Below are 24873 nucleotides of genomic sequence, written 5' to 3'. Positions count from 1 at the left end.
CGAGCCTTTTTCTTCAGCTCAGGTGTGTTTCGAGTGAATTATTCCTGTATGGGCCAATCACCAACTATAGCTGGCACTAATCACTAATACTTAGTATGAAAGCCATCTATCTGATAACAGTGCAGTTACATTTGAGAAAAATTTACTTTGTTTTCGTAGGAAAGGCAAAACTTGTCTATAATACTCGGTACGATGAGACATTAATACAGTGGTCAGCATGATATGTAGATTAAAATGCGCGCCAAAAGCACGATAAATATATTATCTTATATAAAAACTTAGTTTTTCAAGTGTCGTGACCACCAAGTTTTATTATTTAAGTTGATCATGTATCCGTCATATTGCTACAGTAGTCCACTAAACATTTATTTCCTACATCTTTCAATTTACTGACCTTCCATAGTCTTTCATAATTTACTCTCAGCCGATGACACAAAGTGGTTTTAATTCTGTGGCTGCTAACTTTCGATCGAGATACCTAATCAGCGAATGGTGCTTTTTCGAATGGGCATTTTCTTCAGATAAGGTGAAGTTTAGTACCTGAATCGATTCTGTAAAGAGACGTAACTCATCATTTGACCAGTTTTCTGTTTTTTGTCATTTCGGAAACTCTTTAGATGGACCTACCTACTAGCTTTAAATGGGCGAGGACAACCTTCATTGCATAAAATTAAATCCCCCAGCTTAATGAGTTGTTTGAAAGGACAGCTATAGCCGATCTATTAATACATAAATGCAGGAGTAGAAAACTTTATTCTGCACTGAAGCATTAATTACATGTAGAAGGACAAAAAATATGTATGTTTTGCTCATCGCAGCTGACTATACAGAATATAAACTTACAAAAGATTCTAGTTTAGGAGCTTCTCTGTTTAACACATATATTATTAGAATATTCTGCGTTATTAACATTAACGAGAGAAATGGTTTTGTACGTCTACCAGAAGCGAATGGCAGAACATCCCCGGACTAATCCGTTCTTTTTATCATTTTTTATAAAACAGATACCTCAAAATAACACAGAGTTGCATTTATCTTATGACAACAGCACAGGCGAACATAAAAATCAGATATTTTCCCGCTTTATTCTCTCACTCGCAGACACAACTAGACTTAAGAAAATACAGTTTTTCCTTGTGAGATATCACAGCCTTTTACCTAGTGACCGAGACTTGGGGATCATCACCAGGCACCCAAAGAAATGGCAAAATCTATTCAGTGCGTAGCCTTACTCGTATTATAGTGTTCTGTAGAAAGAAAACTTTGGTAATAGAAGTGGCAACCAGATATGAACTAGATTAAAAAAATGGAGAAAACTGCGCTACAAAAAGCATACTACCTCTGAAGAGACAAAAATTAGAAACGAAAGAATTAGCTTCAATCACTATCTTTTATTAATTAGTCGGTTCCCTTGAAAGAAAGGGTTATCCCATGGGGTATTCAGAAATAAATGCTTTGGCCTGACATACGTTTTTCATGGGTCTTACTTCAAAAATACCTGCACCACCATCATCACCATTGTAGACTTCCGGAAATATTCTCTTTACAAAACCAATAGGAAAAGACCTGATGAAAACCAAACCTGAATTCTCAGGCTTTCTTCTTTGTCAAGTGAATATGAAAATGACATAAAAATAAGAAGAATGAAAACATTTAACATAGTTTATAACAGTACTGGAGTTGCATTACTTGCTAGTTATTGCGATGTGAAATATGAGCTATAGTTTTTAATAATATTTGGCATTTCTTTAAAAAAACCATTTAATATAATTCAAAAAGCAAAGCAAAGTTTGGTTATCAAATGAAACTACATGGTTTCAGAGAGATTTTAAATTCTCAAACATCTGTGACCTGTATCTGCAGGCTGATGTGACGAATGAAAATTTGTACCACGGCACTGATGTGACGAATCCCAGCCGTGGTACAAATTTCCATTCGTCACATCAGTGATGGCGAGTGGTGGCGAGACAGACTCGGGACGACAGCAGAAAGAACATAGGCCCAGACCTGGAAGGACAGCACCACCACAAGAACACACAATGGTTTAACTATTTCTGACGGACGACAGCAGCTTAACAGACGTTAGAGGAACAGTGTTATCACGATACATCGGAAACAGATTAATGAAAGCCGACTTGTTAAAATGTTCAAATGTGTGTGAAATCTTATGGGACTTAACTGCTAAGGTCATCAGTCCCTAAGCTTACACACTACTTAACCTAAATTATCCTAAGGACAAACACACACAACCATCCCCAAGGCAGGACTCGAACCTCAGCCGGGAGAAGCCGCACAAGCCATGACTGCTCCGCCCTAGACCGCTCGGCTAATCCAGCGCGGCAAAAGCCGGCTTCAAACATCGCAATTTCATGTATCATTCACCGCTGAAAACATGCCACAGACATCAGAAACTTGTATGTAGTTGAATCAATCTGCATATAAAGTGGAATTCTGTATTCTTCAGCGTTGAGTATACGTCTGAAATGTGAAAGGTCACAGGAAGCATCGAGTTCCGATACGCATCCATCGGGTGGGATCATGGGTGAGGAGCTTCTGGATATGGAAACACGACGGATTCGCTCATTGTTGAAGGGAGGTCAAGTGATCGCCAGTGTATGAGAAGACTGGTATACTATCATTGATGAGAGGGGTACAAATTGCATTTTCCTGAAGGATAAAGCGAGACTCCACACTACTGTTCACACCATAAGCGGACTGAGGAATAAATGAATACTTGACTAGTTTCGTTGTCACCTATAGAGCATATCTGGCATGCCGTGTTAAGACATAGGGATTCATAACAGCCTCCAGCCAGCTACCTTCGTGAATTAATGAACCTTGTGTTTTAAGGGTGACAAGAAACTTCTCAAGATGATATACGGAAGCTGTTTTCTTTCATGACACAATAAACACTAGAGAATATTAGTAACTATGGAAGTGACAACCTCCATTGATGTTCATCATGGACATCAGTTGCCAAAACAAGGAAAATTTTATCCTTTGATACTTGTTACTTAATGAACATCTACACTATGTACGGTAAGTACCGGACTCGTGCCTTGTGGAAACACTTTCCATTTCCCACTTTGTAAGTGCATTCCGCAAGTATTGTAAAAGGTAAAGACAATCACTTTCCATTTTACAGGTGTGAAGAATGATATCTACGACTAAATTAAATAAGAGTACATATTACAGAATCTATAACGCAAAGAAAATTCAAATAATGTTTTTTTTACGATATGAAATATCTCTGCTCAAGGTGGTAAGAGTATGCTCTGAAGAAAGCAGTACCTGTTCTAAATTTAGTAAGTTCCTGTTATCGCTCATTTCTTTTCTACATGAAAGCACCGTTCTTTCAGCCTTGATAGTCTTGCTTTGATTAGCTATCTGTACATCTTATCACTCGAGATGCGGTTTCAGAATTTGTATCATTATTTCCTTTTCATCCCTGCGTGTTAGCCTTCTCATTTATGATGAAGAGTGTCTTTTCCACAGCGACATTTCACTTCCGTTCCTTCTCAACAACGAGTTCCTAATGAGTGCTATACAGTTTGTTAATTACATTTATTTAGGGAAAATATGTCCTGCGGAATGAGCAGCATTTCGAGTTCAACAACGGTTTATTTGCTATATCGTTCGCAACTGATTTTTTCCCTATTCAACAGTATTCATACATACAAAATAAAATAAAAATGATATTTAAGTTCAAATGGTTAAAATGGTGCTAAGCATTATGGGACTTAACATCTGAGGTCATCAGTCCCCTAGACTTAGAACTACTTAAACCTAACTAATCTAAGGACATCACACACATCCACGCCCGAGGCAGCATTCGAACCTGCGACCGTAGCAGCAGCGCGGTACCGGACTGAAGCGCCTAGAACCGCTCGGCCACAAGGACCGGTGATATTTAATGACAGACTTGAATTTAATAAGAGACATAGTATCTTACTGTGAAGGTACGCTTTAGTTGTAATTTTCCCATACCTCTGGTCATCACAAACTCATCCTTTACAGGAAAACTAAGCGTAACATACGCTCCCTGCAACATTCATAAGCATGTACGGAGTGCATTGGGTAGTAGGAAGGAGACCTAAAGAACTAAATTTTTAACTTTGATCTTAAAATATTTTATGTGGTAACTTAAGCTATAGTTATTAACGTACATGTAGAGTGAATTATTTATCTATATAAGTGTAAGTGCCGGTTTCACAGTCTGATAGAGTGAGATACACTGATCTGTTTCAGCTACATTATTTTACACATTGCTGGTATTTTGAACAATAATAGTGTATCCGATGGGTTGCGTGTATATAGACAGAATGACAGAAAGATTAGTCCGCTAAGGCAACACATATTCATGACCGTAGGTACGACTAACGAATAACTGCAAATTTACGATACAGCTGGTAACTACATCGTCTACGTATTTTAATTTGGTCTCTTGTATATTATGTTATATTAGCATGATGGAGCGGGTGTAAGACGGTAGTCCTACTACTGATGTACATTTTTGACATAAAATAAAATGTTATTGAGACAACTTTTACTCCGTAATATCACCTGGATTTAAAAAGTTATGGCAACACAACTAGGTGCCAGTAGAGATGAGTAGTCTATAAAATTGGCTGCAATAAAAACTTTAGTGTGGATTTGGACTGGGTAGTCCTTTTCAACAGTCAATGTGTTTTGGGGTAAGGCCCAATATATCGATCTCCTTTCGCCAAATCATATTCATGTACGTGCACTACTCGTCTAGTGTGACAGACGCTTGATGCAGTTAGTGCTACAAACACCCACCCCTCCCTCTCACCCCTCATGAACCATGGATCTTGCCGACGTAGGGTGCCCCGTGTGCCTCAACGGTATACAAAATTATTCAGGTGGTGCAGTCACAATGGAGGAACACTTGTGAAGACGGCAGAGAAACCTGTGGTTTCTTAAGTGGGGCTTCAGCCTTTTCAGTAGTTGGAGAGGAAACAGTCTGAATTATTGACTGATCTAGTCTAACAAAAACAGCGAACGTGGCCAGAACTTTGCTGGTAATGCGAACGGCTGAAAGCAGGGCGATCTGCAGCTGTCATTTCTCCCAGTGGCGTATATCCCGACTGTATGGTTTAATGATGGCGAATCGTCATCAAGATAAGAAGCCTGATATTTTACAGATCGGCGCGTGGTAGTTTACATTCCTTAATCGGTTAGAAAAGATTTTAAAAAGGAAGATAGATATATTAAATTTAGAAATAGTGGGAGTTAACGAGGTGCTGTGCCTAGAGGAACAGGGCTTCCGATTAGATGAGTATTGAGCTGTAAATACAGAATCAAATAGTGGTAATGCAGAAGTAGGTGTAATAATTAATAAGGGAATAAAAATGTGGATGAGCTACTCTCAACAGCACAGTGAGCTCATTACCGTAGCCTAGATAAAAACCACTACAGGATTAAAAGTTCATACGCCTGCTAGCTTCGAAGATGATAAGGGTCCTTGGATATCTTTGGATGGCAAGCGAGTTACTGAATGTAATTGACGAAAAGAGAGAACATAAAACTGCAGCATATGGAGCAGGCTAAAAGATACTATTCTAAAAAATGAAACTGACAGAAAATGCAAAACTAATTAGCAGAAAATGTTGGAGAACAGTGTAGGAGCTCGCATGAATAGAAGAGAGATAGACGGCACCTATAGGAAAATTAAGAGGCCTATGGAGAATTTACATCCGGCATTGGCTCAACACAATGCATGTGTGTCTGCATATTAGCATTCAACATACTGGCGGCTACACCGATTATTAGTGTTTCAGCATTTCACATTAATTGTAATGACTTATCTCGCGCTTGCATTTCACTATATGAATATCAAAAACTTAGATAGCAAACGAGTAATAAGCAAAGAATGGAATGCTAATACGCAAAGAAAGGGAAGCTGAAAGGAGGAGGGAATATACAGGGTGTCCCAGCCAACTCTGCCGCCTACCATAGTTTAGAAATGAAACAAAATGTGAAAAATGTACCTGATAGGGGATACACCTGTCAGGGTCTCACATTGATGGCAGGAAAGCGTAATTTATATAGGCCAACGAACATCATTGAGTTTGAGCAAGGTCGTTTATTAGGGCTACGAGAAGCTGTATGTTCCTTCTGCGATACTGCAGAAAGGTTTGGTAGGAACGTAGCTCCTGCACATGACTGCTAGCAGGAGTGTAAGGTCGCAAGAAGACCGGTCTCCTGAAGGCCACGTAGCACTACCGAGAGGGAAGACCATCGTGTTTGGCGTATGGCTCAGGCAACTAGTACTGCACCTGCAGCACCAATTTGAGCAGAAGTTGACATCACAATGACACAAAGATCTGCTACAAATCTGTTACTTGAAGGACAGCTCCGACGCCCTGTAGTGTGCATTCCACTGACCTCAAATCCTCGGCATCTGCGGCTTCAGTGGTGTCAAGCGAGAGCTCAATGAGGGGCTCAATGGAGGCCTGTTGTGTTTTACGACGAAATCTGGTTCTGTCTCGGTACCAGTGATGGCCATGTGTTGGTTAAGAGTAGGCCAGTTGAGGGCCTGCAGTCAACCTCCCTGTGTGCTTAACACGTTGAACCTACACCTGTAGTTATGCTCTGGGGTGCGATTATTCCACGCACCCTGACTGGAAATTTGAAAGGCAATCAGGTAATTCGATCTGCTGTGCTGGTATTCATGAACAATATTCCAGAGGATGTTTTCCAACACGATAACGCCCGCCTGCTTACCGCTCTTGTAACTCAACATGCTGAACAGAGTGTCGATATGTTTTCTTGGTCTACTCGACCACCAGATCTGTCTCCAATCGCGCACGTATAGGACATCATTGGACGACAACTTCAGCGTAATCCACAAACAGCAGTAACAGTCCCTGTACTGACTGACCTAGTGTAGCAGGCCTGGAACTACACCCCAAAAAATTTACATCCGGCATGGGTGTCTGTATATTCGCATTCAACATACTGGCGGCTACACCGATTAGTAGTGTTCCAGCATTTCACATTGCATTAACCTGTGATCTTACAATGTTAACCACTTAAATTTGTTACGAACTCAAGTGTATTCCCTAAATATCATTACTGTACGTTAATTAATTTTTTATGTTGTAATTTTTTCCGGCAGTTTATTTTGAAACATAGTGTCCATAAGCCCTCTGTGATCACGTGCGCAATATGCGGGTTAACCATCACTCTGGAGCCACACTAATAAAAGCGTTTCCAATTTCATTTCCTCCATGAGAAGGGCATAGTATCTTGGAAAAATGATTCATACTGCCGTTCTGTTAACGTTCCGTAAAAAAAACAGTGACATAAAATATGGGTACCAATGATTCCGCGTCAAACGTTGACACTCCACCGTCTTTGTTGGGCAACCGCACTAAGCCAGTGGTGGTTTAACACAGATCAGTAGCGCATGTTCCGCAGATTTATGTAACCATGATCTGTGAACGAACTTTTATCCGTGAACCATGTATTACTTAGGAAGTCAGGATGACCTTGCAACCGGTGAAGTGAATAACGTCAGAACTCAGTGCCGGATTCAAATCCATTCCCGCACAGGTATATGATAAGGATGACACGTGTGCCTATGCAAAGTTCTTCACACACCACTACGGCTTATACCAGAACCGCTCTCAGTCTGTCGCACACTCACCTCAGGATGGGCGCTACACATACCATCTTCATATGTAGTACAGCAAGTCCGAGCAGGCGACGATAGTAGATCGCACACTGTAGGTAGAACGCGCGTTGTGATAGTCGTCTGCCGGCCGGTGTGGCGAGCGGTTCTAGGCGCTTCAGGCTGGACGGCGCGACCTCTACGGTTGGCGGTTCGAATCCTCGTAGGGCAAGGATGTGTGTATGATGTGCTTAGGTTAGTTAGATTTAAGTAGTTCTAAGGCTATAGGACTGACGACCTCAGATGCTAAGTCCCGTAGTGCTCAGATCCATTTGAAACATTTGATAGTGGTCTGTTTACAGCAGGCTCCAGAACAGTGCGGGCAACTCTTGCCCTGCGCAGAAGCAGCGACGTCGTTGCCATCTTTTACAGCTTAATATTTCAAAATGAATGACGTGTTGAAAAGTGAAACCAAGTCTGCCATTACTAATTTTACCTCGGCTTTACATTTCTGTAGAAAAAAAAACATACGTGTGACATTTAAAAATAAACTCTGTGTTGAAAGTGGTATTCGTTACCTTTATGTATTATAAATTCCTCCTCACTGTGTTTCTGACTAGGTAGTATCCCCGGTCAACTACATTTTTCTCTTTTTGTTTCATTTGAAATATATAACGTGGCAGCTTTAGGCGTCGCACTGTGTATTAAAGGGCTGTATGTTTGGAGTAAACGTTCTGTTGTTGAAAGAGAAAAGGAAATCAATACTGAGATGGGAGATGTGGTATTGCGAGAAAAATTTGTCACAGCACTAAAAAACCTGAAAGAAAACAAAATCCCTAAAACAGGCGACATTTCCTGAGCGTCAGGGAGATCCTTGTGAGAGTCAATCGTATCAAAGCTATTCCACCGGGTATTCAACGTATATGAGACAGGCAGAACATCCTCATACTTTGAGGAGAAGTACACTACTGGCCATTAAAATTGCTACTCCACGAAGATGACGTGCTACAGACGCGAAATTTAACCGACAGGCAGAAGTTTCTGTGATATGCAAATGATTAGCTTTTCACAACATTCACACAAGGTTGGCGCCGATGGTGACACCAACAACGTGCTGACATGAGAAAAGTTTCCAATAGATTTCCCATACACAAACAGCAGTTGTCCGGCGTTGCTTGGTGAAACGTTGTTGTGATGCCTCGTGTAAGGCGGAGAAATGCGTACCATCACGTTTCCGACTTTGATAAAGGTCGGATTGTAGCCTATTTCGATTGTGGTTTATCCTATCGCGACATTGCTGCTAGCGTTGGTCGAGGTCCAATGAATGTTAGCAGAATATGGAATTGGTGGGTTCAGGAGGGTAATACGGAAGGCCTGCTGGATCCCAACGGCCTCGTATCACTAGCAGTCGAGATGACAGGCATCTTATCAGCATGGCTGTAGCGGATCGTGCAGCCACGTCTCGATGCCTGAGTCAACAGATGGGGACGTTTGCAAGACAACAACCATCTGCACGAACAGTTCGACGACGTTTGCAGCAGCATGGACTATCAGCTCGGAGACCATGGCTGCAGTTACCCTTGACGCAGCATCACAGACAGGAGCGCCGGCGATGGCGTACTCAACGAAGAAAGTGGGTGCACGAATGGCAATACGTCAATTTTTCGGATGAATCCAGGTTCTGTTTACAGCATCATGATGGTCGAAACCGTGTTTGGCCACATCGCGGTGAACGCACATTGGAAGCGTGTTTTCGTCATCGCCATACTGGCGTATCAACCGGCGTGATGGTATGGGGTGCCATTGGTTACACGTCTCCGTCACCTCTTGTTCGCATTGGCGGCACTTTGAACAGTGGACGTTACATTTCAGATGTGTTACGACCCGTGGCTCTATCCTTCATTCGGTCCCTGCGAAACCCTACATTTCAGCAGAACAATGCACGACCGCATGTTGCAAGTCCTGTACGGGCCTTTCTGGATACAGAAAATGTTCGACTGCTGCCCTGGCCAGCACATTCTCCAGATCTCTCACCAATTGAAAACGTTTGGTCGATGGTGGTCGGACAACTGGCTCGTCACAATACGCCAGTTACTACTCTTGATGAACTGTGGCATCGTGTTGAAGCTGCATGGGCAGGTGTACCTGTACACGCCATCCAAGCTCTGTTTGACGCAATGCCCAGGCGTATCAAGGCCGTTATTACGGCCAGAGGTGGTTGTTCTGGGTACTGATTGATGGCTGGGGTGGCCGAGCGGTTATAGGCGCTACAGTCTGGAACCGCGCGAACGCTTCGGTCGCAGGTTCGAATCCTGCCTCGGACATGGACGTGTGTGATGTCCTTAAGTTAGTTAGGTTTTTCAGTAGTTCTAAGATCTAGGGGACTGATGACCTGAGAAGTTAAGTCCCATAGTTCTCAGAGCAATTTGAACATTTTTTTTTGGGTATTGATTTCTCAGGATCTATGCACCCAAATTGTGTGAAAATGTTATCAGAAGTCAGTTCTAGTATTATGTATTTGTCCAATTAATATCCGTTTATCATGTGTATTTCTTCTTGGTGTAGCAATTTTAATGACCAGTGGTGTAATATATGCGATTCCAAAGGAGGCAGGTGATAACAAGTGCGAAAATTACCAAATAATCAATTTTTCAAGTGTTAGATGCAAAATACTGATACTCATTATGTGCAAAAGAATTGAGAAACTGGTAGAAGCCTCGGGTAAGAGCAGTTACGGTCCCAGAGTAATACAGAAACTAGGGAAACAATAGTGACACTTCGACGTATCTTAGTACAGTGAAGAAAGTCGATATGGATAGGGTATACGAAGTGAAAAGTTATTTGCAGCTTGTACAGGAACCAGATACAAGACTCGAAGGACAAGAAAGGGAAGCAGCAGTTGAGAAATCTGAGAGAGAGGGTTGTAGCCTACGCCCGATGTTATTCAATACGTACATCCGCCAAGCAGTAAAGGAAAAGGAAGAAAAGTTTGGAGAATTAAAGTCGAAGGAAGAAATAAAAACTTGAAGGTTTGCCGACAGCGTTGTAATTCTGTCAGAGGCTGGAAACAGCTTGGAAGAGTAGTTCAGAAGAATTGAAAGTGCATCAAGATGAGACCATAAGATGAAAATCAACGAAATTAGAAAGAATGAAAATGAAAGATAGTTGAGTTAAATAAGGCGATGCTGAAGGAGCGAGACAGTAAAAGCAGTTGAGCAATTTTTCTGTTTGAAAATCAAAATAACTGATCATAACACTTAGAGGGCAATCAGTTAATACCATGAAAATAGTTTCTGAAAAAGAGGAATTTATTAATATCTAATATATATTCTACTGTCTGGGATTCTTTTTTGACGGTATTTGTCTATAACTAGCCTTATGCGGAACGTGGAAGATAAACAATCCAGACAAAAAAGATAGGTAGAGCTACAGAAAAATGCTAAGAATTAGATGGATAAATGGAAGAAGTAAAGAGGAGGTAATGAAACGGATTTGGGGGAAAAAGAACTTTGTGGTACAACTTGACTGTAAGAAGGCATCGATTGATATGGCTCATTCTGAGGTATTAGAGATAGTTAATTTGGTTATGGGGGCAAGTGTGTGTTTGGGAGGGGGACTTACAAGTTGTAGAGGGAGTTCTAGGCATGAATACAATTGACAGATTCAATTGGATCTGGGCTGCAGTAGTTCTTACGCGCAGAGGCTTGCGTGGGGATCTGCATTGAACTAGTTTCGAACTGAAGACTGCAACAAAAACAACATTACAACAAAAACAACATTACTATAGAAGTTGAAGATATCTAACAGTTGATTAATATTCGAATCAGGAACAGTTGTAATTGAAATACATAATACAACCATCTCAGCGTGTTTAATTTATCTTACGAACCAACTGGCCGCATTAATTGTTGATTAGAGTAATTCGTACAGGGGATACTGCTGATAACTAAGTGGGATTTCACTTCTTCATGCATCCATTGCCTCGATGTGAATCGACCTACCGAAAATTATGAAAGTAACAGACGACATGTTCGGAATACATGAGGCGCTAACAGCAAAGGGCTGGGTCCGATGTGATGATCACATTTATATGCAAAGCGCTCTTGGTACTGTTCCTGCGAAACGACAAAGGCAGTGTAACAATTAAGCTCTTGTTTTGGTGTATCAGCAGCACCATATTATTTATATTGAAAGTGGAACTCCACGTAAAGAACATTCAAAGTCTGCAACCACAACTGAGACGTCCAGAAGCAAACTTCTGTGAATCCATTTTTTCTCGGAAACGAGTTGTTGCCACCATTTTGTTGTCCACACTGCTGTCCATCGATTACGCCTTAAAACACGACCAGAAGACCTTGTGTTGTGTCTGTCTAAAACGTACCTGCAAAATAGGCTACAGGTCCAAATGTCAGTTCATCCATTTCATATTGCAAAGCAAATCTGAGTGAATCCATGGCATGATAAAGTAGCAGAACTTGTTGTATGCTTAGCAAGTGCCATAATCTAATAAGGTTTAAAGCTGCAAAACTCACTCGTACATGCTATGCATTTTATCTAAATAATGCTGCTTTCCAAATTTATTACAAAAAACATTAGCACGCCGGCTGCTACCAAGCCAAATTTGCGCTTTTTTCTTGGCGTGGCTTGTAAGTGAGAGCACGGAGAACGTTTATGGTATATTTATGGGATAAATATCAAGAGTTCTCTGCCATTTTCTCCATTGTTATGGATGTTAATGATGGAATAAATGTACAGTCAGTTCCGAAAGGGAAAGGCCGTAAACTAACAGCAAATCCTTCCCAGAGGAGGAAGAGCAAACCAAAATGCATGAGGTAAGATTCGATTGTGAACTCTCGCACTTTGTGCTATCTAGTGCATGGAAATAATAAAAACTCTACTATCAACATACATGTAAACAGTAATTTCAGCTGTGATGGGTTAGGTTCCCCAGGAGTTTCTTTTCAAACCCCAGTTGTTGTGGAGTACTGGTACTTGGAGCTTGATCTCGAGATTTTTGAAATAGAAATTTTTGTGTACTTTCACTTTATTACGATAATGATGGAAGCTGAAGGAATGAATTAAAATCTGTGCCATGGCAGGGACTTGAACCCAGGTCTCCTTGATAACTAGGCAAGAATACTAACCATTACACCACCGCTGCACTGTAACTAACGCTCCTGCATGGACTACACAAATCCAGTGCCCTCCCCCAACACAAACTTCAACTCACACCCTCGGCTTATTTTCTCCTTCTTAGATCGTCACTACTGGCAATACTCTCCAGCATTGTATTTGGGAGGGCACAATACTTGGTTAATCCGTGCAGCAATGTTAGCTGCAGTGCTGTGTCGGTGTAATTCCTAGCATCCTTTCTAGTAAACAAGGAGACCCAGGTTCGAGTGTTGGTCCTAGCTCATTTTAATTCATTTCTTCAGCTTCCATCATTATCGCAGATGAAAATGCGTCTCAAATTCTTTCGTCCTGCCTTATCGTCAATCTTGTTGTATCTAGGAAGCCTACATACTCGGTTCGCTGGACAAACAATCAAACAACTCTTATTAATGAGTTTCATTATGACTTAACTTTGGCAACTACGCAGATGTGTCGCAAGCAAAGGGCAACATACGAAATAATTAGACTTTGTAGTGACTGGTGATCTATAACTGATAAACGTCTTGCCTGATCTGCTATACAAGTGCCTAACTCTGACGCTGTTATCCAACTGACTAATCTTAAAGCTGCTATTGAACTGGGCCGTCACAAGTCGATTGCGACGCTTAAGTCCTCTTCATGTAGGGGCCGCTGCAGTCGCGTAGTCGTCCTGGAAGGGAGGTCGGTCAGCGTGTGATTGGGTGGCTTCTTCTCACAGCCTTCTCTTCCCTGTTGCTCCCGACCGGCGTGCCGACGCTTGGCTTTACGCCCTAACACGAAAGTCTTAAGCAAAATTTAATTGTGAGATCTTTATGCACTGAACCGTCAAAGAAACTGGTGGCAGCTCTTATGGTAGATTCTCAGCATCCGAGATATCATACGCTCTCCTCAACAAGGTCTGTAGGACTTCTGTACATGGAAGCAATGCATGAAAGGTGGTAGCATGTAAATACGTATGACTCAGTTTCCCCTAAACTCTGTGTCCAAGGGTTTCGTCACCTTTTATCGAGTCGAGTACATCCAAAAAGGGTAATTTCCCATGCTTTTCAATTTTCGTCATGAATCTGATGGCAGGATAAAGACGATTAAAATGGTCCAATAGTCGGTGCAAAGAGTCGATTCTATGCGTAGCCAAACATGAAACGTGTCATCCACATACCTCAGTAAACAAATGGGCTTCAGAAAAGATGTTTTCAGAGCCAGAGTTCTCCAAGAAAAGATTAGCTACTATGGAGGATAAAGGACGCCCCATAGCCACGCCGTCAGTTTGTTCAAAATACACTAAAGCGCCAAATAAACTGGTATAGGTACGCGTATTCAAAAGCAGAGATATGCAAACAGGCAGAATACGGCGCTTCGGTCGACGACGCCTGTATAATACAAGTCTCTGGCACAATTGTTAGATCGGTTACTGCTGCTACAATGGCAGGTTATCAAGATTTAAGTGAATTTGAACGTGGTGTTGTATTTGGCGCACGACCGATGAGACACAGCATCTCCCAGGCAGCGATGAAATGGAGATTTTCCGGTACGACCATTTCACGAGTGTACCGTGAATATCAAGAATCCGTCAAAACATCAAATCTCCAACATCGTTGCGACCGGAAAAAGGGGCCAACAACGACTGAAGAGAGTTGTTCAACGTGACGGAAGTGCAGCCCTTCCACAAACTGCTGCAGATTTCAGTGCTGGGCCGTCAAGTGTCAGCGTGTGAACGATTCAACAAAACATCATCGATATGGGCCCACTCGTGTACGCGTGATGACTGCACAACACAGAGCATTACGCCTCGCCTAAGCCTGTCAACACCGGCATTGGGCTGTCGATGCCTCGAAACATTTTGCCTAGTCGAAGGAGTCTCGTATCAAATTGTATCGAGCGGATGGACGTGTACGGGTATAGAGACAACCTCATGGATCCTGCAAGTCAGCAGGGGATTGTTCAAGCTGGTGGAGGCTCTGTAATGGAGACGGGCGTTTTTTTTTTTTTTTTTTTTTTTGTGGTTTTAGGGCGCAAAACTTCTATGGTCATTAGCGCCCAGAAGGAGACGGGCGTGTGCAACTGGAGTGATTTGGGCCCCCCTGATACGTCTAGATACGACTCTGACAGGTGATACGTGGGTAAGCATCCTGTCTGATCATCTGCATGAATTCATGTCTGTTGTGCATTCCGAGGGACTTGGGCAATTCCAGCAGGACAAAGGCGACGCCTCATAGGCCCCGAATTGCTACAGAGTGGCGCCAGGAACACTCTTCTGAGTTAGAACACTTCCACTGGCCACCAAACTCCCCAGACATGAAAATTGGGATTCCTCGCAACGTGCTCTTCAGAAGATGAGGTGGCCGCTTCTGTGGCCAGAACCTTAGGTCCAATAGAAAAGGTTTTCATATCTGACCTCATCGACGGAGCAGAATGAAGTGTTGAAGGATCATGTCGACAATCGGTGTTGGGAGTCATTAAGCCAACAAGTCCACGTCATTTCATATTTACCCTGTAAACGCATTGTGATGGCCAGAAGTAATTATATAAATGCACTAATAAGAGGTGAAGTGGACTACAGAATCGACGCTAATGAAGGAAGTGTGTTAAGCACACGGAACCAAACGTTATCCGAACTGGAAGAGTCTTAAAGGAAGCAAAACTGAGGGACATTTACTTCGTCCTCAAAAATCATTTGCGCAGATTTGGGAAGGAAATGAAAATCTTGCTCTCTACAAGAGTGTAATCGATTGTCAAACAGCTGTTAACATTGCTTTGGAAGACTCAGACTTTGGAATTCATCCAGAGGGTAATGCGAGAGCAGTGTAATTTAGATGGGACAAGGCAGAACTTACAAGTTTGTTACGTTTTTACTATAAACAAACGTTTGCTTAATGTCACATACTTTGTACCCACAGTGAACTGGTCATTAAATCATTTTCTTTTCTCTTTTGCTTCAGTAATGTCATTTTACTCCTCTGTAACGATAATACACGTACATCCATCCCTACAGAAGCAAAACTCTGTAGTTCGCGGAAACAGATGCAAAAGTCGGTGAATCCAAATTGTCTTACGTTATAACTCGTAAGACAAAACATTAATATTTGTTAGATTTTCAGAAATATATTCCTTAGGTGAACGTAAATCTATGATAAAAAGGAATTTTTAACTTTTGCTATACGAAGGACCCCAGGAGTCTCTTGTGTTTCCTGGAAAAGAAAAACGATGTTCTGGTGAAGTCGCTGCATTTTGCTTCTGGGTGCCTCAAATTAGAACATTAAAACATTAAAAATTAGCTAGGGGAAAGCTTTGTGCAAGATGAGTGTCGCATTTGATGAATACTGGAAAAAAATATCGACAGTAAATTTCATCCCAATATGTCGACCAAGTTCAAATCAGTCTAATAGATTACAATGAATGTGATTCATATCAACCATTTTATGCCACAACTAAAGTAGCAGAGAAAGCAGTAGATAGCAGCCAATGGTGCTTCAACGTAGTTCCCATTGTTTTCTGGGATGCAGTAGGAGATTTCGTATTGATTTTCTTGCAAAGACAAACAATAACAGTGAACGAGAGAAGGTGCCATTGTTGCAAAGAAAAATATCAGTTTTCACAAAGATAACACACATGCTCAGAAAGATCGGAAATCACTGTGCTACAACTGTCCGGATAATTACCCTATACATTCTCCTTGGTACCGTCTGACTTCGAGCTACTCTGTTCTTTCACACAATCTTGGTACTAGAAATCTTTCAAATAAAGAGTGTAATCATTAATTAGTGTATATCATATCATCCTGTATCAACTGCATTGATCATTGAACTGTTAAAAATGATCTAAAAAAGGCCTATGATGAAACTGGCGAATTTCAACGAAAAAGCACGTTTAAGTAGCAGTAAACTGTTGTATTATTAGCCCCCATTACAGTACATCTTCCGGCTTCTGAAAAAAGCAGTATTCAGTTCGTGTGTTTCATGGTTCACCTCTTGGTACCTACTAATCGATGCGTGTTCAAAATATAGCCACTCCGAAAATGGACATTTCCTGACGAAGGTCTTAATAACTCTTTTATGCCAGAGCTGCTCGCAGTGAACAAGTTCGACGAATACTGCTCTGCCATTTAATTTTAACGTAGTTTTAAAGTGCTCGTGGCGACGTGACTGTAAGTGGGGAAAATGTATGGTAACCACTTTATTTCAGCTTTTATATTTGGCAACACAACGCGCGCCAGCCCCTGAAGTCAATTAGTCTACGCGCACTGTGTGTTAAGCTATTTACAGAGCGAGTTAATGTGTACTGCTATGACTAAATAATGGAGTAGCTTCCATCCATACGAAAATATCGAAATACAATTAAAGCCAGTTGCTCCGAGAAGAGTTCTGTGAACACATGATAATATGCGTTGACCACGCGTGATAGAAATTACCTGTCAATTGCAAGTTTAAATGCCACTAGAGCATATACGAATTTCCTTTCTTGTTTCTTTAAAGCATTATGTCATTCTAAAAATAGTTGAGGGATTTTAATGAACTTCAAAGAAATGAAAACGGTGAAATGGAATAGAGTATTCCATTACTAATTTCCAGGTGATTATGTTCTATTATCCAGTACCTTTCTTCTGTGTAGTCATTTCATATTATAAATTTAATAACACTCTGACAGTCTTAAAACGTATTTCTGCTCCAGTAGAAATTAAAACGTAGCCCTAGTATGTCTCTAAAGTATTACAACAAAAAATAATCCATGATATAAATACCTCCAAGAGTCCCTGCCGTAAATCAGGAATATACAAACTCGAATGCGATACATGCCCAAAATACTACATTGGGCAGACAGGCAGAAGTTTTGAAATTAGATTCAAAGAATACACTGATGCCTTAGGACTTGGTAACTTGAACAAATATGCATTTGGAGCCCATATTGCCGGAGAAAGCTAATCAGTGAGAAACACTGAGAACAACTTAAAAATTTTACATCCAACAGAAAAAGGAGCCACTAGGAATATATTAGAAGAAATAGAAATACACACATACAATAACAGCGCCCCGGACTATATCCTTAATGAAAAAACAGAGTTAGCTAACACCCCTCTCCTGAAAAATTTCCCAAAATTATTTTCCAACCACCAAAGCAAATAATATTAGTACGAATATCTGCATATCAAGTAGCAAATTTATATGTTACTATAATTTTCATGATGCTAAATGTAATTAAATAATTTACTCTTTCACCTATACAGTACCAAGAAAAAAATAAAGGAACAACTTCAGAATTTATGTATCAGTATCAACTAAAAAAAAAATCAATGTCTCTGTACCAGTGTAAAAGGCATTTCAGTTGCATAAGTGAATACATGATCCTTTCCAAACATATGTCATCTTCAAATGTTACGATATATCATAGCATCTTTGATACTCATATGTTTGTAAACTCTTTGTATGTATGAAATCATGTGGTGCGTGGTAGAGATCTTCTCACTGACAAATCTAAATTGTTCAGTGAGAAAAATTTATGTGAGCAACAATAAGAATGCAGTGTGAATGTACTCACATCTGTTGGACGAATGTTATGAAAACAAACACTCCGAAGCGACATTTCACGTAAGTCACATGCAACGAAAATCTGTAACGCAACCATCTGTGTGTGAAGTGCTTATAATTATGTATTATTCATATTTTAGGACAATTAGTCTGTAAAAAACACACCCCATGTCATAACGAAAGCGTGTAAAACGTCTGAAGATGAATCACAACGATTCGAAATCGGTAACGGTACCTTTTGAATAAAGGAACTGAAAGTAAATTTCTGGCCGGTTGCTGTCCCAACACCATCAACATTTGTCTTCAAATGACAGCCACGGTCTCCATGTCATCATATGAAAAAATTGCATCAACGCTATTCATTTTGCCAATTTTCCACTGGAAATGAAAACGAAAAAAATCAACTGTGTTTCTAGTGTAATAACGAAAAAATTTCATTTCCAAGCATTCGCTCATATTATGATACAGTCGTACAAGGAAATATGCATAATTTACATTTGTATAAGTGCAGTATCCAAATTAAGAAACATAGTATTCCTCTATGCTTAGCGCAACTGCTTCTCGTGTCTACAATCCGATTTTTTAAACGTCTCTATGGCAACGCCTCTTCGTAGCTCTACACAAGGCCACTGTTTTCACCTAAAGCCGTTTGAGATTCGCAGTTGAAAGCTGTCAAAAGCCCTGCCCGGCATCAGGAATTTCCTTAAGTTGATTGACCTGTAGGAGTGTCTTAGTAGTGAACTTCGTCAATGGTGCGGCAGTTTTTGACGCATCTTACTTTCCATTAAGTCATTTCGCCCGAACTTTGATAGGTACGTTGTTCTTATCCCCGCAGGGATTGTTGCCTGACAATAACAGGAATGTGTAACAACTTCCGTTGAAATCGGTCCAGCGGTTTAGAAGGAAACGTGGAATGCGTGCGCGCGCGCACGCGCGCGTCCGCACACACACACACACACACACACACACACACAGGTTTTTATACGTCCTATTTCTATTCTTCTTCCAAAATTTCTTCACATTTTACACGAATATTTCTTTAAGCCACTGCATCCAGTTGTACTAAATCAGATGATTAGTGGATAGCAGTTAAAAATATTGCGTTATTTCAGCTTTTTGTGATGCCCACTCTCTAAGGATTTCTTTTACAGTTTAATCTTTTCATTTATTGGAGATTTTCAGATGTTTGTTGAATATCGTTGTATAAGTACACGAACGTCGCCTAAAAAAACATTCAAAGTAACTACACTCCTGGAAATGGAAAAAAGAACACATTGACACCGGTGTGTCAGACCCATCATACTTGCTCCGGACACTGCGAGAGGGCTGTACAAGCAATGATCACACGCACGGCACAGCGGACACACCAGGAACCGCGGTGTTGGCCGTCGAATGGCGCTAGCTGCGCAGCATTTGTGCACCGCCGCCGTCAGTGTCAGCCAGTTTGCCGTGGCATACGGAGCTCCATCGCAGTCTTTAACACTGGTAGCATGCCGCGACAGCGTGGACGTGAACCGTATGTGCAGTTGACGGACTTTGAGCGAGGGCGTATAGTGGGCATGCGGGAGGCCGGGTGGACGTACCGCCGAATTGCTCAACACGTGGGGCGTGAGGTCTCCACAGTACATCGATGTTGTCGCCAGTGGTCGGCGGAAGGTGCACGTGCCCGTCGACCTGGGACCGGACCGCAGCGACGCACGGATGCACGCCAAGACCGTAGGATCCTACGCAGTGCCGTAGGGGACCGCACCGCCACTTCCCAGCAAATTAGGGACACTGTTGCTCCTGGGGTATCGGCGAGGACCATTCGCAACCGTCTCCATGAAGCTGGGCTACAGTCCCGCACACCGTTAGGCCGTCTTCCGCTCACGCCCCAACATCGTGCAGCCCGCCTCCAGTGGTGTCGCGACAGGCGTGAATGGAGGGACGAATGGAGACGTGTCGTCTTCAGCGATGAGAGTCGCTTCTGCCTTGGTGCCAATGATGGTCGTATGCGTGTTTGGCGCCGTGCAGGTGAGCGCCACAATCAGGACTGCATACGACCGAGGCACACAGGGCCAACACGAAATAGTCGATGCGAAAGTGGAAACTCGGAACTGCCGTACTGGAGAAGAAAATTTATTGTATCCTTTTCTAACAAAACATCTCGTAATTCACTATAATCTCTTCGGCGGAACGACTGAAGGCCAAAATCTGGATTCTCAGTTAAGAATTTTAAAGTATTTCATTTCGGAAGCGAGTCCAGTGACCTTTAGGCTACGTCACTTCTATCGGTTCCGTTTTAGGTTACTCTTTTAGACAATATATTTCACAAAAAAGGGTGAGGAGATTCTCAGTCTCCAGAAATGACATAATATATCAGCATGAAACTTACCAAAATTTCTATAAGTGACTGACGTCAGAGATGCAGGCGTATAGATTTTGCGTCTGTTTGTGCAAAAACCGGCTCTGTTCGTATAATACAACCAGAATGCAGTGGATACGAGGTCTATGTCGCGTTACTTGACTTCGGCAAGGCATTCGGCAAAGTTCCGCAGTAGCACATTTTTATTTAACCTTTATATATTGTATTTGTTTGTGCAACAGTATTAGGGGTACATAAAAATGCTTACGTTTTCAGTATTTGTGTTTCACATCATACAATAATAGGCGACAAATGTTGATTATAACACAGCTGCTTAGCTATTCAGTATTTATTATTTTATCCTGTAAGAAATGAATAGTCTACTGCTAGACACATCTATATGGAGAATGTATATTCAGAGTATCTCAAGTGCACTTTTTGCATTGCTTTCGCTTAGACATGAACCACAAGCAAATTTTTTACTTGTAAAACATTTATCTCTAATTTTACTTTTCTTGCACAATAAAACTTGGAGTTGTTTGCGCTTAACGACTTTACATGTTCCTTCTTGTTCATCGGCAGTCAAAATGGATCGAGTCTGGAGTTGCTGAGGGCGAGACTCTGTAAGGTGTCAGGGAAATCCAACACCTTCCGTGAAAACCCTGACATGATAAGCAAATCCAGTAGTATGTCACATAGCTCCGAATAAATCGTGACATTAAATTAACCAAAGTAATACGAGTAACGACTGAGCAAATGGAATACTACAGACTAACACAAGAAGCTGAGAGCATGTCATACGTTCCCACCATGAGACAGACGCAGTTCTGAGGGGAGAAACGAGAACAGAAGCTGAGAGCAGAACCGTGCTAAGCTAGAAGGCCCTACGATAAGGGACGGGCACCCACGTCGTCAGCTGACCACCAGGACCACCAGGACCACCCCCAGCACATGATAAATGCTAGAGCCCTCCAGAAGAACAGTATAAATCTTACAATAACAATTAAAGGGCCACACGAGCCGCAAGTTTTAGCGTGAGACTTTTTCGCGTCTCTGTTACGTTGCAAACGTTAAAAACATTGCCCCACCACGAAAAGTAACTGCCAGGACCACCCCCCCCAGCCCATGTTAAAAGCTAGAGCCCTCCATAAGAACAGTATAGATCTTACGATAACACTAAAAGGGCCACACCAGCCGCAAGTTTTAGCGTGAGACTTTTTCGCGTCTCTGTTACGTTGCAAACTTTAAAAACATCGCCCCACCACGAAAAGTATAACGTTTCTCATTGGATAGACAGAATTTTTGTAGGCGGAGCTTAAGGTTAACATTGAGACCCTGATTGGTCAGATGAAAACAGCCAGATTTTTTTTTTTAAACCAACTTCGGTAAATTGTAGTAAGGAGAAGTTAGCGTGGAGTTGCTTCCGAGACGGTGAGATGCGTGGAGCTGTGCCGACCGCCGCTCCCTGACGCTGACTAACCACCGACAAGGTAATGAACGCACGCGATGCCGCATAAGCACGCACAAAGCTTCACTCAGAACTGCAGAAGTCTCATCCGTTACATCCCCTTTTTACGTAATACTAGTGTCGATCGTCAATTAAATCTCATGGTGTTCACATTTTCTACGTAAGTGAAAATCTGAAACGCGATGATTTTTCTGTTATATAATTATTGAGAAGCCACATCAGCCACTGTAATTTACGACAAGTTAGATAAGTAATTAAAGACAATTGAGGGTCACTGTAGACCATTTTGATAGTTTTCTCTTTTGTGAAACTTAATTTAAACCTAGATTATAGATGTGATATGGCATAGGTCATCCTTCGATCCATTGTAGAACTTCGAAACCCATTCAGGGAATATTCGTTCACATTTTTGTTGAACGCAGTTGGTTTTTATCATCCTGTATTAAAACATTTCCTTTTATCAATAGTGCAATTTATAAACAATGTTTTGTGAGTAGAATAAAATTTTCAATGGTAAACTTAACTGCTTTTTAGATGTTATTTTACCAGCTAACTAAAAATAGCAAAGCCTTGAACCCCTTCCACTAAATTTAGTTAGTATTAAGATTCTTTTACAGGGAGTGCAGTGGAGCTGACGCTGGAATCATTAAGTATTTGGTTATACCATCGCTAGTCTCACTGAACTCTTTTGAAGTCTACATGTCATGTGTGGTCTGGCGTCTCTTTACCAGGAAAAGGTCCCAGGTTCAAACTAGTCAATTCACTAAAAAACACGCTCAGAGCGTCGTTGCGCGAAAGTAGTAGGGAGACACGACCTAGAACAGACAGAACTCCCTGGTTGGTACCGCTAATTCTTCTACACGTTCCCTTGCCGGCCGAGGTGGCCGAGTGGTTCTAGGCGCTTCAGTCTGGAACCGCGCATCTGCTACGGTCGCAGGTTCGAATCCTGCCTCGGGCACGGATGTGTGTGATGTCCTTAGGTTAGTTAGGTTTAAGTAGTTCTAAGTTCTAGGGTACTGATGGTCTTAGATGTTAAGTCCCATAGTGCTCAGAGCCATTTGAACATTTCCTTGTAACAGTTCGTGGAGAGGTGGTAGCGCCGCTTATCAACTTTCACAATGAATAGTCAATGATCATAGCCAAATCTAGAAAGCTGTAGAAAACGTGTATGGGTCAGAGTCCTACTACGAATTTGGTGTTACTATAAACTACACTCCTGGAAATGGAAAAAAGAACACATTGACACCGGTGTGTCAGACCCACCATACTTGCTCCGGACACTGCGAGAGGGCTGTACAAGCAATGATCACACGCACGGCACAGCGGACACACCAGGAACCGCGGTGTTGGCCGTCGAATGGCGCTAGCTGCGCAGCATTTGTGCACCGCCGCCGTCAGTGTCAGCCAGTTTGCCGTGGCATACGGAGCTCCATCGCAGTCTTTAACACTGGTAGCATGCCGCGACAGCGTGGACGTGAACCGTATGTGCAGTTGACGGACTTTGAGCGAGGGCGTATAGTGGGCATGCGGGAGGCCGGGTGGACGTACTGCCGAATTGCTCAACACGTGGGGCGTGAGGTCTCCACAGTACATCGATGTTGTCGCCAGTGGTCGGCGGAAGGTGCACGTGCCCGTCGACCTGGGACCGGACCGCAGCGACGCACGGATGCACGCCAAGACCGTAGGATCCTACGCAGTGCCGTAGGGGACCGCACCGCCACTTCCCAGCAAATTAGGGACACTGTTGCTCCTGGGGTATCGGCGAGGACCATTCGCAACCGTCTCCATGAAGCTGGGCTACAGTCCCGCACACCGTTAGGCCGTCTTCCGCTCACGCCCCAACATCGTGCAGCCCGCCTCCAGTGGTGTCGCGGCAGGCGTGAATGGAGGGACGAATGGAGACGTGTCGTCTTCAGCGATGAGAGTCGCTTCTGCCTTGGTGTCAATGATGGTCGTATGCGTGTTTGGCGCCGTGCAGGTGAGCGCCACAATCAGGACTGCATACGACCGAGGCACACAGGGCCAACACCCGGCATCATGGTGTGGGGAGCGATCTCCTACACTGGCCGTACACCACTGGTGATCGTCGAGGGGACACTGAATAGTGCACGGTACATCCAAACCGTCATCGAACCCATCGTTCTACCATTCCTAGACCGGCAAGGGAACTTGCTGTTCCAACAGGACAATGCACGTCCGCATGTATCCCGTGCCACCCAACGTGTAAGTCAACTACCCTGGCCAGCAAGATCTCCGGATCTGTCCCCCATTGAGCATGTTTGGGACTGGATGAAGCGTCGTCTCACGCGGTCTGCACGTCCAGCACGAACGCTGGTCCAACTGAGGCGCCAGGTCTGAAATGGCATGACAAACCGTTCCGCAGGACTACATCCAGCATCTCTGCGATCGTCTCCATGGGAGAATAGCAGCCTGCATTGCTGCGAAAGGTGGATATACACTGTACTAGTGCCGACATTGTGCATGGTCTGTTGCCTGTGTCTATGTGCCTGTGGTTCTGTCAGTGTGATCATGTGATGTATCTGACCCCAGGAATGTGTCAATAAAGTTTCCCCTTCCTGGGACAATGAATTCACGGTGTTCGTATTTCAATTTCCAGGAGTGTATATAAATACCTTCAAACTAAGCTCAACCCCTCGCAGGAGCACGATCTCCGTTTTATAGGAATGTAGGCTATGTAGTGGTGCCAGCCGTTCACGTGACCCCGTACAGCTGACTTAAGTCATGACACTCA

The sequence above is a fragment of the Schistocerca cancellata genome, chromosome 1 (genome assembly GCF_023864275.1).
Source record: "Schistocerca cancellata isolate TAMUIC-IGC-003103 chromosome 1, iqSchCanc2.1, whole genome shotgun sequence".
Classification (NCBI taxonomy): domain Eukaryota; kingdom Metazoa; phylum Arthropoda; class Insecta; order Orthoptera; family Acrididae; genus Schistocerca; species Schistocerca cancellata.
The sequence above is the reverse complement of the archived record's forward strand: the minus strand, read 5'-3'. Positions refer to the sequence as shown.